Below are 12,559 nucleotides of genomic sequence, written 5' to 3'. Positions count from 1 at the left end.
ATTCCTGCAAAGTGATATTCATAGCAACAACTCCAGACCTATTGTTTTGTATTTACTCTGTTGTTACGGGGCACCGGCTTACATGAGATCATCCACACAATTAAGCTTATAAAACAGATAAGCTTCACTATTTCATAATGGGGACAAAAGAAATCTGTGATATATACAGAATAATATGGAGATTCTTTGTAAGGACATTTTATGTTCTATTGATGTCGATAACCTATACATCTTACTCATGACTTAGGCATGAATTATAGGTTAGCAATCTCTTGTACTCACTTGAGAAGAAGTTTCCTCTGAAAAGCACCAGCTTAGCATTTGTACTCTGAATGTCTTTGTTGAAGACTGCTGCTGTTACACTGAGCTTTGACCTACTAGAGATTGGTGACTACTTAGGGGATTCCAGGAGGGAAATGTAAGAGGAAGTCTATGGACAGAACTAGGAAATTAATAAAAGTAACAAAATTATTGTTCTAGGAGATTCAAATTAACCACTCATTAATTAGGACAGGGATGGAATAAATGGAGAAAAATGATTGACATTCCTAACACATGTGCATCAAGCAGTACATCCGTATGCTAACAAGGCAGAGGTGTTTCTAGATCTAGTTATGAGTAATTAAATATATGAGGCAGATGAGTTAAATGTTAATAAGATAAACTCTAAGGTCCAAATAGAAATGCAAAAATGAGTACAGAAACATGGGCAGCAGATTTCAATTGGGTAAATTTTAGAAAGATGAGGAGTAAGCTAACTGAGATGAGTTGTTCACAGAAATTGATGCACAGAACTGCTGATTAACAATGGGACAATTTTTAAAAAGGAGATTGCAAAGTTCCAGAAAAAATATATACTATGTAATAAGGAGACTACTTCAAGTTTTGAAATGCCTTGGATAAATAGAGATTCGAAACAAACAAAAATTGAAGAAGAGGGCATATAAAGCAAATAGGTGCAACACAAATGATAAAAAAAGAGAGAATATGTGAAAATAAGGAAAGAGATTAAGAAAGGGATGCAGAAAGAAAGGAGGGGGTATTATGAGGAAAGAATCTACAAAGTAAAAATAGAATTGTTAAATGTAAGGATCCCCTGAGAGGAGAGCATAGTGAGTTAGTAGAGGAGAAACAAAATTTGTTGAGGATACTTAACAACTACTTTGCTTCAGTGTTTAAAAAAGAGAAGGATATTGGGGAGGAGGTAAATTCACAATTATTTTAAAGAAGAATGAGATATTATAATAATAAAGTATTAGATAAGTTAGTTCAGCTCAAGGATGATAAAGTGGCCTGAATGGATACATCCAAGAATCCTAAGTGAAATAGGGAAAGAAATAGCAGAGACCCTAGAAATTATATTTCAAGGTTTCATTGAGAGTTAATGTATGCTTGAGAAGTGGATAGTGGCCAATGTAATACCCATTTCCAAAAAGGGAGACAGAGCTAATCCAGGTAATTACAGATCAGTTCGTTTAACACCTGTGGTGGAGAAAATGTTGGAATCTTTCATTACAGATATGTCTAGATGAAAAGAAAATAATTAGAAACAGCGAACATGGATTTCAGAGAAGAAGATTGTGCTTGACAAATGTGATAAGAGTTCCTTGAGATGGTGACAGATATGGTGAATGGAGGAAATGCAATGGATGTGGTGTACATGGGCTTTAAGAAAGCCTTTGACAGGGTACTACACAGGAGACTACTGGATAAGATTAAGAGGTATTGAATTAGGGAGAGGGTATCAATTAGATTAAAAACTGGTTATGAGGGAGGTAACAGAGATTAGGAGACAAGGGCATTTTCTCAGGGTGCTTCACAAGCCATAGCTCCCATAAGATTCTGATTTGGGCCTGATTCTCTTCACTGTGCACATCAATGATTGGATATTGAGCTAGAGAGCATGGTGTCCAAATTTGCAGACAATACTAAATTAGGAAGCATAGTGAATAATTCTGAGGATCAAAGCTTGCAGCCAGGGGATATTGATAAAATAATGGAATGGGTAAAATAGTGGCAGATGGAATTCAATGTCAGTGAATGTGAGGTGGTACATTTTAGTAAAAAAATGTAAAAGTAATAATCGTGCATTGAATGGGGAAAGCTGAGTGATGTGGAAGAGCAATTGGTTTTGGGGTTCAGGTTCACAAGACATTAAAAGCTACACTTCAAGTGGATAAAGGCATAAAAAAAGGCTAATGCGGCACTGGATCTCTAGCAAGAGGTATAGATCATAAAAATTGAGATGTGGTGAATCTATATAAAACTTTAGTAAGGCCACAGTTGCAGCTTTGTGTGCAGCTTTGGGCTCCATGTTGTAGGAAGGATGTTGAGGTAATAGAAAGGGTACAGCACTAGGATGCTGCCTGGTATGAGAAAAGAAAAATACAAAGGGGGCAAAATTCGGTTACGCCCCACTTGGGGGCGGTAACCAAATTATCGCCGGATATTTAGCACCTGGCGCGGAAGTACCGCCCCGGCCGCTAAATTCGGCTTACCGTCCCAGTGAGGAAGTGGAGCATTATCTCGGGTGCTCCAATTCCTCTCAGGGCGGTGTCGGGGAAGCAAGCTGTTAAAGCACTGCTGTGTTTATCCTGACGTTTTCTTTATTAGAAGCTCTCATAGGAGAGGTTATATATATCCAGCACTTACATAGAGGAGACTTGGGGGGAGGGGGAGGGGTTGCCAGGCAGCAAACTGCACATAAGACCATAACTGCAACTTTAATAAAATTCACTCTCATTCAATAACCCATAACACATGTTCTTCATTGAATATTCATACAATAATATGCTTTCAAAGAAACTAATTAAAGTAGCAGATTACATTTTTCAAAAGTACTTTAATTTAAAAAATGTGTGCCCATCAGGGGACCAACTTTAAAACCTGAATTATGATCACTTAGGCGGTAGTCATTACACATTGGTATCAGTAAAAGCTTTATTCATAATGCTTTGCATTTCCATATATTTAGAAAGACGACTTAAATTGAACATACATTTCAAAACAGAGAAATTTCTTAACTTTTCAAAATAATGAGCCTAAGTTCATTTTTTATTTCTTCTATGCAATAATAATGAGAATTTGCAAACTTCACTTAAAAGGACCGCTGTAGGCTCGTCCAAAAAAACTAAAAATATGGATGTGGGTCTGATTTTCCTGGAGCCAGGAGAACCATGAACAAATCATTTGGCCCCCTGCTGGTTCGCCTGTGCCCCTCCCCAAAGATTGCAATTCCCCTCACGCGCCCCCCCCCCCCGCACCCCCGCCACCCCTTTACGCAATATCATCCGGCTAAACTTTGCAGAGGAGCCTTCTGATCGGCAAACTGCCAGTCAACACTTGTTGAGCACTGACTGCTTACCGATCGCATTGAAATGAGTCCTGACCATGAAAATGGTTCTGGCCTCTCGCTGGTACAATCGGGCAGGTAGTGCAATCATTCCACCCACTCTCTCCCTGATAAAAATCAGCCCCACAGACCTTTTTAACACAGGAAGAGGCCTAAGGCCCTTCTTGTCTGCACTGAATCTAGGCTCTCTTGGGTGCTGATTTTATATAGTCCCATTTCTCTGCTTTCTCCCTAAACCCATTTCTCGTCTTCTTCAAGTAATTATCCATTACCTCTTTGAATGCTTCAATCACCAATTGTGGGAAAATAATCCAAATTCCAACAACTCTATGTGAAAAAGTTTCTTTTAATTTCCTGGGCAGTCGATCATATTCTGATTAATACAAGTAAAGAAATATAAACAAATAGGTTAATCCAATAAGAGAAACTAAAACCTTTTAAAAATAAACACCACATATTTTGTTCTCAGTAAGTGTGTTATAAAGCCATCCCAAAACACAAACATAAAATGCTGTATCACCATCAGTAGGAGACCTGCAGTTAACATGGCACCAAATTGGCAGTTTCGTTCAGAAAGGTTATAGAATGTGCAGGAAATAGAGAAAATAATTGTTCTGGTGCGTTAGAGGTATGCCGTTGTGAAGTTGGGGTTAAGGTGCATCTATGGGGCTGACCTGAGTGTTTTGCCTTCTACTTAGCCAAGCTATAGCTGATCTTGGAAGCTTGTGTATTGATTTCCTTGTGAGTTCAATGATGAGACATTTATATAAAAGAGAATAACTTTTAATCTAAGGTTTGTTCAAGAATTCATACAGCTTTTCAGGACACACCATGCTTGAGCTGCAGCTAAAGTGAAACTAAAAACTCTCAGCCTGCTTGTCTGGTCACATGACCTCTGCTGGTCAGGCACAAGCAATCAATACCTGCAATCATGCTATTAAGGCATCATAATCGAACAGGCAAATAACATCACTATTTGCTGATATCATTACAGCTTGATCCTGATACTGAGTGACAAAAGTGGTAAAGTGTTAAAGTATTCCATTTACCCTGATGAATTTAATTCAGCACAAAGTATGGTTGAACACTTCTGTGTACATTGTATTTACATAGACATTAACCCATCTATTTTAAATGGACTTTTGCCTGTGTCAAAAAGCACACACAGAAATGTAGCACTAACACATTAAGGGGGAAAAATTCAGTTGGTAGCGCCACCTGTTAGCACCTTAAGAGGGCGCTAAGTGGGGCGCAAAGCAACTAGCGCCTGGGCGCGGCGATATCTGCGCCTCTCGCGAAATTGACCGGACATTTTGCGGCGGCGCTAAACAATACCGCCCAATCTGCTGCGCACGTAGATCTTGACGTCATTCGAGAGTGCAACGCCCTTGGGGCGCCCCAGACCGGAAATTGAGTGGCGCCCCCCTCCTTTCTGCCTGGCGCAACCAGCGACAGGTAGACTGGAACGCTTCCCAGTCGCTGTGGGGCTGGGGGGGCGCTATTTAAAGGGGGCCTCTTCCTGGCTTCTGTGTGGTAGCCATTTTTGCACCACTCGTTCTGAGAGAGAGAGAGGGATTTTGAGAGTGACAAAGAGGGAAAGAGAGACTTCTGCATTGAGTCAACGCTGTCTGAGGTAGTTTTGGCTTCTGACCATAACTTTGCAGGTACTTTGCTTTTTGACCTTCATAACTTTGATTGCCTAGATACTATGGGGGCTGCAATGGATGGGAACGTCGTCCTTCTCCATCACATTCGGAGGGCACAGAGACGCAGAGAGAGAGTGGCAATCATGGCCAGACGGAGGAGGGCCAACAGGCCTCTGTACAGGAGACCTTACCCTCCCAGAGTTTTTCGCCAGCAGTTCTCCTACATTAATATGTCTGAGGAGCACTGTTTGCGAAGGCTGCGCTTCAGCAAGGAGGTGGTCACTGAGCTCTGCCACCTGCTTCAGCCAGATCTGCAGCCTCAACTGAAGAGCAGGACGTCTCTGTCAGTGGCAGTGAAAATAACAGTGGCTCTCAACTTTTATGCCACCGGCTCATTTCAATCAGCTACTGAGGACATCGCCAATATCTCCCAGTTCGCGGTGCATTGCTGCATCCGTCAGGTCACAAATGCCCTCTTTAAAAGGAGACGAGAGTACTTTTCTTTCCCCATGACCCCGGACAAGCAGCAAGAACGTGCAACGGGCTTCGCGATGATAGTGGGCTTCCCCATGGTGCAGGGCGCCATTGACTGCACGCACGTGGCTTTGCGGGCGCCGCAAGAGAATGCCAAGGATTTCCGCAACCGAAAGGGCTTCCATTCCTTAAACGTCCAGTTGGTCTGTGACCACAGATAGCTGATACTCGCTGTCAATGCCCACTTTCCTGGCAGCAGCCACGATGCCTTCATCCTGCGCCAGACTTCTGTGGCAGACCTTTTCCAGCCACCGCATCACCCAGGAGGTTGGCTTCTCGGGGACTAGGGATATCCTCTGTGCACCTGGCTGATGACACCACTCCGTTCGCCCAGCACCCCTGCTGAGCTACGATACAACGAGAGCCATCAAGCTACCAGGAACATCGTTGAGCACACAATTGGCGTACTCAAGCAACGGTTCCGCTGACTGGACCATGCTGGAGGAACCCTGCAGTACTCGCCTGAGCGAGTCTCTCACTTCGTTGTTGTGTGCTGCATAACCTTGCAATCCTCAGGAACCAGCCAATGCCACCAGGCATTGGGGCACCAGCAGAGGAGAAGGAGGAAGAGGAGGAGGAAGATGAGGAGGATGATCATCAGCAGCACCAAGGCGGGAGGGAGGCACAAAGTGGAAGGGCCATCCGTCAAAGGCTCATAGCAAGTCGCTTCTAGGCCCCCTCTGAGGAAATGGCTACTGCCATTCAAACAACCTGAATGAAACCATCCCGCAACCCCTAAGCCGGTCAAGGCAACAATGAGTGCAAAGACCAAACATGTACATTTTGAATACAGACACTTTATTTCACAAACTCTGTGTGTCTCATTTCCGCATGACAAAGTAATAGAAAGAAACACAAAAAAAAACAGTCATTCACATAACTGGCTCTCACAACGTAGAGACAATGTTCAAAACAGTTACAAAAATTTGACCACGAACCTCGACCTTCAATAAAACAATGAAAAACATTTTGCCACACATCCTACTTTTTGCCGTTCGAGGGTGATCTGCTTCCCTTGCGAAATTCCCCCCTTCCCACCCTGCAGCTCCTCCGTAATGGGACCCCGTGGTTGGAGCAAGGCTGGGGGAAGGCTGCTGAGTGTCAGAAACTGAGACTGCAGATGCCCTTTGTAGTGTATGTAACCTGTACCACCTTAAGAGGATACCTTAAGGTGATGGACTACTTTTTGATGGCTCCTGTACATTGTAGTACCGGTGGTGACCACACCGGTATATAAACTCTGCGGAGCAAAGTGTATCCCAGTTCAGCCCTGACCCTCAATCACTAAAGACCTGTTTAATGACTTCTGTAGTCTGTGTCCTGTTATTCAGCATAACTACATTTGAAAACACAGACTCAACAGTGGCGACGAGTCTGATCTTACCTAGCGGCAGTTGCATCAAAGGAAGCTTCGCCTCTGAAACAGGCGTCGAACAAGGACATCCACCCTCAACATCCTGCTGGGCACTGCATAGCACGGGAGGCCATCGGGAACCCGGGTTGGTTTCTGGCCACGAAGTCAAACATCAGTGAACATCCCTTCGACGACAGCGGCGGGTAAGCCCGATCGAGCGGCACGGGGGGGAAGTCGGCCGAGTTGTCAGTAAGAGAAGGGGAGGGAAACGACGAAAAGGGCAGAGAACACGACCGCAGCCGGTGTCAGGGGCCGGACTGCAATCGGGGCAGAGACGCGCAGCAGCCAGAAAAGCGTTTACGACCACAAGGACCGCGGGAGCGGCGGGGTACAAGAGCAGCAGCGTAGGGGAAAATAAAGGACCGCTGGGAGGCGAGAACGGCAACAGCGTGGTAATCGCCATTTTGAGTCAGCGGGGGAAGAAGACAAGCGCGGGAAAAGCCGCCAAGTGCGGGAAAAGCCGGCAAGCGCGGGAAGCCGCCATTTTGAAAAATAAAATAAAATAAAATAATAATCATATCCGAAGGAAAGGAAACTCAACAAGGATGCCAAAAACGGGTAACATCACTGCTTTTGATAGCGATGTGGAAGATTGGGACACTTATGTGGAACGCATCGAAGTTTACTGTACAACGAATGAGGTACCGGAGGATAAGAAAGCACTAACCCTATTAAACTCGATGGGTGCGAAGACGTACGGGTTATTAAGGAACCTTGTAACACCAGATAAACCGGTAGGAAAGAGTTTCGCGGATATTGTTACTATCCTGCAAGAGCATTTAAACCCCACGCCGCTGCTGATAGCGGAACGATTTAAATTCTACAAAAGAATTCAACTTAAAGAAGAAAGCAACGCTGAATTCTTAACCGAACTGCGCAAGTTATCAAAGTACTGTCAGTTCGGTACAGGACTAGCAGGCGCACTGAGAGATAAGTTTGTGTGTGGGCTCCTAAGGGAAGGAACCCAGAAGTGACTGCTAGAGGAAAAGGATCTTATGCTGGACAAAACTTTCAGCATTGCAGCATCGCACGAGGCAGCAGCACGAGGCGCTGCAGAGATACAGCAAAGGCCATTGGAATTCAGCACCAATGAAATGGCATTGGGCACAGTAAAGTGCTATCGTTGCGGAAGGACAACGCATGACCAGAACCAGTGCTGGTTCAAAGATGAAGAATGTAGGCAATGTGGCAAACTTGGTCACATAGCGAGAGTATGCCAGTCAGGAAAGAAGACCAGCAGCAAAAAGTCGCCGCAGGAGAAGTACAAAAAAGTACACAAGGTGACACAGAACAGTTCGGATGAACAGAAGATGGAATCAGACTCCAGCAGTAAGGAACTGGGTTGTCTAAAAATACATAATGTGGGTAACACAGCAGACCACCAAACTATCTGGGTCATGCTTCGGATAGCAGGAGTCCAAGTGAAGGTGGAATTGGACACTGGATCGGCATTAACGGTCATGAATAAGCAAGATTACAAAAGGTTATTCTCGCACATTCCCCTGAGGGATACGGAGATTGTATTGAAAACATACACGGGGCAAATAGTATACCCCAAAGGAAAGATAAAAGTAAATGTGGTCTACAATGGTAAAGAAAGTCAGAAAATGGACTTGTATGTGTTACCTGATGGAGCTCTGCCACTACTGGGATGGGAATGGATCCGGAGAATAAATGTGGACTGGCATTCCATACAAGCACTGACTGTAGATGCCTGTAAAGAGGACGACGTCAAACCTAAACGACTGTCCAAAATATTGGACGATGCTAAGGAGGTGTTCCAACAGGGACTGGGAACACTGAAAGGAATTACGGCAAACATCAAGGTTGAAGAACATGCAAACCCAAAATTTTTCAAAGCCAGACCGGTACCTTATGCGATACGACCTGCTGTGGAAGCAGAGCTGGAAGGGCTAGAACATTCAGGAGTACTGTCCAAGGTGGACTGGAGCGAATGGGCCACACCCATTGTTCCTGTCATGAAGCGTTCGTTGAGCAACAAGCCGGGGGAACCTGGGAAGGTTCGCATCTGTGGCGATTTCAAGATCACTGTTAATCCGGTTCTTCACACGGTGCAATATCCGCTTCCGCGGATTGAAGATATCTTCGCTTCGCTGTCTGGCGGGAAACATTTCACCAAGATAGACCCGGCGCAGGCGTACCTACAGATGGAAGTTGATGAAGCGTCACGCCAGTATCTCACGATCAACACACATAAGGGCTTATATCGGTATAATAGACTGGTTTTTGGAGTGGCATCGGCTCCAGCGATTTGGCAAAGGGCCATGGAGCAGGTATTGCAGGGAATTCCAGGCACACAATGCTACCTGGACGACATCCTGATTACAGGAGATGATGATAAGGATCACCTCGCGAATTTGGAGCAGGTGCTCACCAGATTGAAAGAATATGGGCTCAGAGTTAATCGCCAGAAATGTGAGTTCTTTCAAAAAGCAAATCTCGTACTGCGGCCACGTCATTGACCAGGAGGGGCTCCATAAGTCACCTGACAAGATCGAAGCTGTTGTGAAAGCTCCTGCTCCGGAAAATGTATCCCAGTTGAGGTCGTTCCTTGGGTTGGTTAACTATTACCACAAGTTTCTTCCAAATTTAACCACGGTGTTACACCCGCTGAACACGCTTTTGCAAATGGGAATACCATGGAAGTGGAGCGATGATTGTAAGCGGGCTTTTCAAAAGAGCAAGGCACTGATCACCTCTAACTGCTCACTTTAACCCAATGCTGCCTATTCGCTTAGCTTGTGATGCTTCTCCATATGGTATCGGGGCAGTGCTCTCACATAAGTTTCCAAATGGCTTGGAAAGGCCAGTCGCGTTCGCATCCAGATCATTGACCTCCGCAGAGCGCAACTATGCTCAGATAGATAGGGAGGCTCTCAGCCTCGTGTGGGGAGTTAAGAAATTTAACCATTACCTGCAAGGCCAAAAGTTTACGCTGCTGACAGATGACCAGCTGTTGGTTTCCATTTTCAACCCTAAGAAGGGTGTTCCGGTAATGACGGCGCAGAGGCTTCAGAGATGGTCTCTTTTCCTAGGGGCACATCAATATGATATCGAATTCAAAGGTACAAAGCAACATGGTAATGCTGATGGGCTGTCGCGCCTGCCCTACCTACAGCAGAAGAGGCACCGGCAGTTGACCCTGTCGAGATATTTCACTCGACCATCATCGAATGCTTACCAGTCACCAATGCGGGTATTGAGAGAGAGACCCGAAACGACCCGACACTGTCTCGGGTCTACGACTTGACAGTGAAGGGATGGCCAGCACATGGCGACCCACTGTTACCAGCATTCTCAGCCAGACGAGAACAGCTGTCCGTTTGTCAAGGAACATTGATGTATGGAACAAGGGTGATTATTCCTCCTAAATTAAGGGAGAGAGTTCTGAAGGAATTGCATGAAGGTCATCTGGGGGGAGTCAAGATGAAAAGCCTTGCTAGGGCTTATGTGTGGTGGCCAGGTATCGACAAACAAATAGAGGATCTGACTAAAAGTTGCTCAGGGTGCCAAAAAGTTCAAAATGCACCTCCAATTGCACCGCTGCAGCCGTGGGAATGGCCTTCAACCCCATGGCAACGTGTGCATATCGACTTTGCAGGTCCATTCATGGATTCCATGTTTTTGATAGCAGTAGACGCACATTCTAAATGGCCAGAAGTGATTAAGATGTCGACCACTACCTCTGAGAAGACGATCGCAGTTCTAAGGACCATATTTGCAAGGAATGGGTTGCCGGAACAAATATGTTCCGACAACGGACCACAGTTCGTGTCAGAAGAATTCCAGAAATTCATGAAAAAGAATGGGGTGAAACACTATACATCTGCCCCATATCATCTGGCTACAAATGGGTTGGCCGAGAGATTTGTACAAACGTTCAAAAAGGCGATAAAGGCCATGAGCGAAGACCATATTCCACTACAACACAAGGTGGACAATTTCCTGATGGCATATCGAAACGCCACGCATGCAGTGACAAATCAAAGCCCTGCCATAATGTTCTATAACAGGAGGTTGCGGTCCCGGTTGGATTTGTTAAAACCCAATGTGCGAAGGGAAGTCGAAAACAAGCAATTCCAGCACGTAAATAACAAGGCCACTCGGAGTTTCGAAATAGGACAACCAGTGTTGGCCAGGGACTATAGGGATGATAAATGGCAATCCGGAACAATTCGTGCCCGACAAGGACCCTTGATGTACACGGTAGACGTTGGAGAGAACGTAATACAACGTCATGCTGACCAACTTGTGGAATCGAGAACAAGGGTCGACCCCATGTCTACGGCAGAGACACCAGTTGAAGAAGTTATTGAGCCTGTAGCATCTACCTCAGACTCGAACGTACATGATGATGTTCAATCCATAGGAGATCAAATGGATGAGTCACCCCAGCAACGAGAACCAGAGACCCCTGAAAGGCGTTATCCGGCCCAGATCAGGAGGCCTCCTCAGAGACTGAATCTTTGAACAGTTTTGTGTGAAAATTGTATATATGTTATCCATGTAATGTTTAAATTGGGGTGTACACTGTTAAGCTAAAAGGGGAGGAATTGTAGTGTATGTAACCTGTACCACCTTAAGAGGATACCTTAAGGTGATGGACTACTTTTTGATGGCTCCTGTACATTGTAGTACCGGTGGTGACCACACCGGTATATAAACCCTGCGGAGCAAAGTGTATCCCAGTTCAGCCCTGACCCTCAATCACTAAAGACCTGTTTAATTACTTCTGTAGTCTGTGTCCTGTTATTCAGCATAACTACATTTGAAAACACAGACTCAACACCCTTGAAGGACGGCCTGGACCAGCTCTGGGCCTGGAGGGCCCGGCTGCTGACTGCACCAACTCTGCATGGGCGGCAGCAGTCTGTCCTACAGGTGGTGGCAACCGCAGTGCAGAAGTGCCAGTGGTGGCAGCAGGAATGCTGTCATCTTGAGAGAGGACAGCAACTCCCTGCTCGACCGACACACTGGCACTCCCACGGGGCAGCACTTCAGCATCCGGAGCAATCTGATGGAGCACAGATTGCTGGACTGCTGCGGCGCGTTGAGAGCCCCGGGGAAATGTGCCCGATCCAGCGAGGGTGGCAGCAGTCAGTGCTCACGTGGTCTCAATCTGCGTCTGCATGAGACCCGCCACTGACTGCATTGCAGCACTAAGCATTTGCGTGGCAGCCACCTGTGCTACAGCGAAGTGCTCCACACTCCTTGCCAGTGATTCAATGGATTCGGGCAACCTTGCCACTGTAACCATGAGCTCAGTGTGCCTGTGCTCCGCCTGGGCGCTCATTTCAGCGAGGACCCACTCCTCCTCTGCGTCCAGTGCAGCAGGACTCGAAGCCATACTCTCCCTCCGGGGAGAAGGCCCCCGAGCTTCCCTACCCCCATCGCGTTGCTGCAGCCGCTGGGTCCTGGAGCTTCACACTCACCAGACCATTCCCCCCTGCTCCCCTCCAGGGAAGGCGTGTTCCTAGTGTGGGCATGGGCTGCCTCGGTAGAGGGTGGCGCTGATGCTCCGGCTTCCTCTTCCTCCTCGCCTTCAGCTTCACTCCCACTGGCAGCTTGAGGGCCCGTCTCCTCACCTGGTGA

This window comes from Somniosus microcephalus, chromosome 13 (genome assembly GCF_052327205.1).
Source record: "Somniosus microcephalus isolate GS21.2 chromosome 13, FLI_Smic_1.0, whole genome shotgun sequence".
In the NCBI taxonomy this organism is placed as follows: domain Eukaryota; kingdom Metazoa; phylum Chordata; class Chondrichthyes; order Squaliformes; family Somniosidae; genus Somniosus; species Somniosus microcephalus.
Note: the sequence above shows the minus strand (reverse complement) of the source record.